At 38.5% G+C, this 6,221-nt stretch overlaps 1 pseudogene; it reads right to left on the bottom strand.

The window, feature by feature from the left end:
• Positions 1 to 2,289: 2,289 nt before the first annotated feature.
• Ube2v1-ps11 (ubiquitin conjugating enzyme E2 V1, pseudogene 11) lies at positions 2,290 to 3,057 on the bottom strand (annotated as a pseudogene).
• Positions 3,058 to 6,221: the final 3,164 nt, after the last annotated feature.

The raw sequence follows: 6,221 nt of genomic DNA on the forward strand, positions 1-6,221 counted from the left end.
CCCATTTTTAAGAGTATTAAGTTTTTCTTAATGTTTTCTAGCTGTATTAATATGATCATAAGATTTTCTTTTTAAGTAAAATAACTTATGCATTATTTTACTAACATAAGTCTTAATTTTATATCTCAAATATTATTTTCTATTGCATACATAGATGAATTTTAGTTGTTAACATTTGGTTGATCAATTAGTTCCTTGTTTATTAAATTGTAAATTTATACTTTTGTGTTGAAACTAACTTTTGTAAAGTTTGCATACGTAATTTTCATATTTATTCAGTTGATATCATGTGATTCATAAAATTCTTTCTCTTCAAATAACTACAACATAGATTTTGATTAGTTTAATGAACAAAGACTATTAAATGCACCTGTAGAAATTATTGATTTGAATATTGATTTGAATAACTATAGAAAATAATTTGATATTAAATACTGGGTAGGAGTGTGGGACTGCATTTTAACTATCTGAATTATGCTGTTTCAAGGTTATGTTAAATGACTTCTTTTATAGATATGTACAGCATTAACATGACTTACATTCAAATCATTGTTCTTTGTCCTTCATTTTCTTTTTGAGGTTTTTTAGTTTTTCATATTTAAAAGCGGTTTTAAATATATGCTTCATGCATCTGTACATGTGTGCACAAATGAGTACAGGTACTTGCGAAATGTAGGAGAGGGTACCCAATTTCCAGAGCTCGATTGACAAGTAGTAATGACCCACCAAGTATAGATACTGGACACTGAACTTAGGTTCTCTACTAGAGACCAAGGAAAACCCATGAGCCTTTTCTATAGGTCCTGATTTTAATTTTTGTTAAGGGTTTAGTTCTGTGTGCCTTTCTTATTCATGAAAACAAATTCGTCGAATTTGATACAAACAATTTTGTGTAAATATTCATCTTTAATTAATTGGGATTCAAAAATTTGGACTGTATATCCTATTGATTTTAGTAAGATGATATCATTCTGATATATACTACCAGAAAATCCTGCATGAAGTCACCATGACTGAAAATAGGAATAGAGAAGGCTTAAAAAATTGTACTTCATTAAAGGTTGACATGTCCACGATTCCTCTCATTAAAGTAAGCTCATATGTGGGAAAAGATACTTCAAATCAATCAGTTGAGGATTTGTCTTATTCTTATACTATCAACTCGGCTCATTTACATTCTACCACTGTGAGCAAATTCCCTCCCCAAGTGACTGCCATGTGGTTATTATCATTGTCTTTTTGAATTTTGCCGTACATATGGCTAGTTTGAAAAATTTGAAACTTAATGAGGCTTGAATGGACTAAGAAAGAATCACCAGCGTGTCATCTGTTCAGTCCTTTTTTTTTTTCCTCTTTGCAACACCTCGAATTGCCTTTATGTCAGTATGCATCCACATTTCAACATTTAGAGGTCCTGAACAGAGTGGGGAGCTTGTCAATGAGCCAGGAGCCAGGCCCACCTATCTGCAAACGATCTGTGAACATGGTGACACAGAGCTCCTCTGGGTCCCTGCCCAGGGTCTGAGGAGCAACACTGAGGAGCAGAGTCAGGGCCTCGTGCTCCAGCTGTCAGACTCCACTCCAGACCCGATGGGTGGTCAGGGTGACTGAGAGCCCTGTTCAAACCTCTTCAACGTGTAAAAACAAAGCAATTATGGGAAAAGGAACCAACTCAGATCCATGTGCACCGAGGACTCTCCACATGGCCTTTCTCTAGGCATATATTCTAGGACCCTGAGCGGTGGCCAGTCTGAGTCGCCCTGTGACTGCTCTGTTCACCTATAGACCTGAGCTCAAAGCTCAGGAGCTGATGGTGGTGGCAGGGCCGCGGACCCAGCGCTCCCTTCCCAGGCTTTTGGCAGGTGAACAAGTGTGGCCCAGAGCTAAGGGAGGGAGGCCAGGCGTTTTCAACCTCATCTGATGGCTTCTGGCTACAGAAAGTGTTGGGTGGTGATGGGCAACAAGGGACTTGAGGAGGGGAAAGCAGCACCCCTTGTTAAAGGTGGGGAGACTGGAAGCTCTGAATTCCTCACCCGCGGCCAATTTCATGGGAGGGGTGGTTACAATCTAAGCTTTGACCAAGGGTGGGAATGGAGGAGTGGGGAACATGGCTTGGATGGGGCAATCACTTAAGACTTAAGAAAGCATGGGTAGAGCCAGAGCACCCCAAGCCTAGTGGTGGTCAGTCCCACGGCTGCTACCTGAAACCTCCCCATCTATTCTATGGGCCACCACACAGCTGTGGCAGAGGGCGGGGCGGGCAAAAGCATACCCAAGCCAAGTGCCAGCAGCAGGTGATTGTGTGAGATGTGTCTGTCCACAGTTGCGTTAGCTATGCCCACCGCTCCCAAAGGAAACCGATTTCAACACACCTTATTGATCCCAGAAGTTCAACCAGGCAGACAGCGGTTATACTCGACAGATGATGTTACACAGCATAACTTAGGTATTTCAAATGGACAAGAAGTTAGTATCAGAGCAGTGTCTCAGGATGAACTCTGAGTGGAGCTTCCTCTCCAGTACTTTGAGGTCTACAGATGGATCTAGAAAATTCACTACTGTGGAAAATGAAGACTTGGGTTGGATGGGGAAGGGAGGCCGGGGCCTTGGTGACTAATGGCTGTAACACTGTCCTTCTGGTGGCTGTGGCAGCTTCATGTTCTCTTTTGACATCATCAGGCGCCTCAGTTCCTGCAGGATAACTTTGATGCTGTGGGAATTCTGTCACTTTGCCAACACTGCCATGGCTCGTTGATCCACCACTCCATTGGAACTGCTCACGCCGTTCATATTGACTCTTGTTACAAATCTCACAGACTGGGATGCTTCTGGATACTAGAGTGGCCCACACTCTATCTTAAGGCTGCATATTCGGTTTTCATAAATTGTTCGTGGAGGCCCAATTATCATGCCGGTCCATCTTGTGAGTGTCATGTCTTCATCGTCCTCAAGACCCTAGCTAACTGTGCTGTCGCCTACTCCTTTCTGGCCTTCTTCCAGCTCTTCCAACAGTCGGATTCAAAGGACTTTTGGTCCAGAGCCTGTGGTGGCTGCCATCTTGCATCGCTATCACTCGAAGTCAGTCCTTCCTTTCTTCCTCTACCCCTAGGTCCCTAGCTCCTTCCCTCTCTCTCTCTTTCTCTCTTTTTTCCACAGGGCCTCATAAACCCCAGACTTGCCTGAAGCTCACTATATATCCAGTGATGACTTTGAATGTCTGATATTCACCAAAAAATTATAGATACAAACAACCATACCTGATCTTGTACAGTTTTGGAACTCATCCAAGGGTGTCTTCCATACTGGCATGTAGCCTTTCAAATGAGCAACTTACCAAATCTCTTCCTGTTTCTTCCTGTTCCCTTCCTTCCTTCCTTCCTTCCTTGCTTCCTTCCTTCCTTCCTTCCTTCCTTCCTTCCTTCCTTCCTTACTTATTTCCATGCTTTCTTCCTTCCCTTCTTTTATTTTCCTTCTGTTCTTTCTGTTCATGCATTTTGTTTTCATTTTGATTTTGAAGTGAAAAGCTATTACTGAAGTTTTCACTTCTTGAAACCAGAAAGCATGAGCTGTAGAGCATTTAGACGTTCATATGTAGAAATCATCATGTACCTATAGCAAAAACTATATACATTAAAGGTGACAGAAGCATTATTGTCTCAAAGTACTGGCTCTGTTCTTCAATTATTGTTAGAAACTTTCATTATTATTAATAATCCACATAATCTAATATGTATACTATGAACATCTGCATTTTGAAAATGACAAAGGGGTATAAATTACATTTTCAATGCAGTAACACAGAAACAAGCATTTTTCTAATATTCCCATTCTAGAGTTAATATTTTATCTATCATGCAAATGTATTTTAGAGAAATTCATTATGGATTCTCCTCTTGCTTAATTGTAGGTGACATTATCAAAACTTCTGAGAAAACAGGAATTCCAATGTGATTGTACTTAATATCTTAAAGTTGAAATTGGTACAAAAAACAACACTAGGATGAATTTTTTTATAACTTCTGATTTCATTGAATAGGCATGAGATTAGACATGGCTTGTGTTATTCTTAGAAGTTCTTACAAGAAAGTAACAGGAGAGTTCTTTTAGAGCTTCCATAATTCCTGTCATTATTTGAAGAAGATGCTTATCAGTTTTATCTGAGGTTACTGTCTAGGTGAGGTGTTTCCAGGATGTTTTCATCTTATTACAAGAAGTCACAGAGAGCAAGGTGACAAAGAAACTTTATTCAAAAGCAAAGTGAGAAACATAGGTATTCAGTGTAGCTTTAATTTGTGGACCTCTCGAGAAGGAGGAATTGTTTACTCAGAGTTCAGTGTGGATATTTCTGTTTTGATTGACTTTTTTTGATTAGGCAAGCCTTAATTTACTGTGAACATCAGTTTCCATGATGCATTTGATTTAATCAAATGCATATTCAATTATCACTAGGTATATGACATTAAGGATGTTTCCCTTGAAAGTTTTTCCAGAGGATCAATACAACTTACTGAGTATATACTCTAAACTGTCTCAGGCCAGTTGAAACAGATTATTCCCTCCAGTATGTGGATATGCTATTGAATACTTTTGAATGGAAGTTGATCATGAAAGAAAAGTTTATAACCAGTGTTTTGTGCAGGGAGTCTTAGTCCATTGTTTGGTATGTATACAGCTTCATGCAGGTGAGATGAGGTGAGCAACTTCATTGTTAGGTATATTTCTGAAAGGTAAATTTTTATGCAGCCTAAGTCAAGTGAAGTCCCAGGTTGAAGAGCTTTTCCTATACCTATATGCCTCATTCAAGGAATTTTAGTGCTTTTGCTTGTATCATTACTTAGGCTACAGTACAGCTCACTGTTTCTTTGATGTTTGCTCAGACTCAGCTCAGTCAGTGACTGCATCTCAGTAGCTGCTGGACTTATTTGGCTCTTGTTCTTTGTCTTCCAATTTAATGGTATCTTCTTCAAGGATCATACAATTTGGTCATTTTATGAATATTAATGTAACTAGTCATAAGCCCTTATCAAATGATATCCAAGTCTCCTATGCTGACATAAAATGGAATTGTCACTCCAGAGACTTGCTGAGCTTCAATATGAACTTCTAACTTCATGATGAGTAAATAACCTTCATCAATTGCTTATAAGAAATTCATTTAAATTTTGACAATTATTTTAGGCCAGCAAGAGGGAAAAAGGACTTGCAGAACAAGCTTAACACCCTCACTTTAATCATAGGAATCCATAGATAATGACCCATTACAGAAATTGGCCATCTGGCCTATACACATGCTGTGGAATCAGAAGACCTACGTGAACACACACACATGCAGCATACATACATACATACATACGCACACACACACACACACACATCAAAAAATAGTAAACTAATGTTTTTAAAATTTTCTAATATTAATATGTCATGCCCTTACTTTATTCTGACAACTGATTTATTTTACATATGTACATCCATGGTTCACAAAATAGTATTCATGATCAATGGCAATTATAAAGGTCAAGTGAACATTTTCATGAGTTCAAGGTTATAAATTATTAATTTAATATTCCTCAGTACGTGACCACCAAGAATTAGTGTGTGTGATATGGTGTGTGTGTGTGTGAGTGTGTCTGTCTGTCTATCTGTCTGTCTGTCTCTCTGTCTGTGTCTTCATGCCTATGTGTTCAAGCGGGAGACAGAGAAAGAAAATAGTATCCTCTTTTATGATTTTCTACACATTTTTTTCAATTCAAAGCCTTTCACTAATACTGATGCTATCTTGCTGTGCACAAGCTCTAGAAATTCTTTCTCTGTCATCATAGCACTGGGGTATAGCTGTATACAACCATGACTGTTTTAAAGTGCGGGCACAGAAATTTGAATTCTCTTCTTTCTGCAGCAAATTCTTTCCCACACTAGATTATCTCTTATCGTCACTTCTGAGTAATTCTGAAGACTGCTGTTTTCACTCTCTGTAAATTTGGTAAATTATATTTACAGTCAGGATTTGGAATTTCTATGGTCTGATAATAAAACCTGCCCCATGTCATCTAAGAACTTTTAGAATGTGGCCATTGCTATTTACTTTTCATAATTTCAAATGTCTCCTCCTAAACAGAAATCAATGTGTTTTGATAATCATAATTTAGAATGTTTCCAACTGATTTGAAATGTTACTTCAAGTTGTGAATTCATTTCTTTTTTTGTATCATGATATGATT

The sequence above is a fragment of the Rattus norvegicus genome, chromosome 3, assembly GCF_036323735.1.
Source record: "Rattus norvegicus strain BN/NHsdMcwi chromosome 3, GRCr8, whole genome shotgun sequence".
Classification (NCBI taxonomy): domain Eukaryota; kingdom Metazoa; phylum Chordata; class Mammalia; order Rodentia; family Muridae; genus Rattus; species Rattus norvegicus.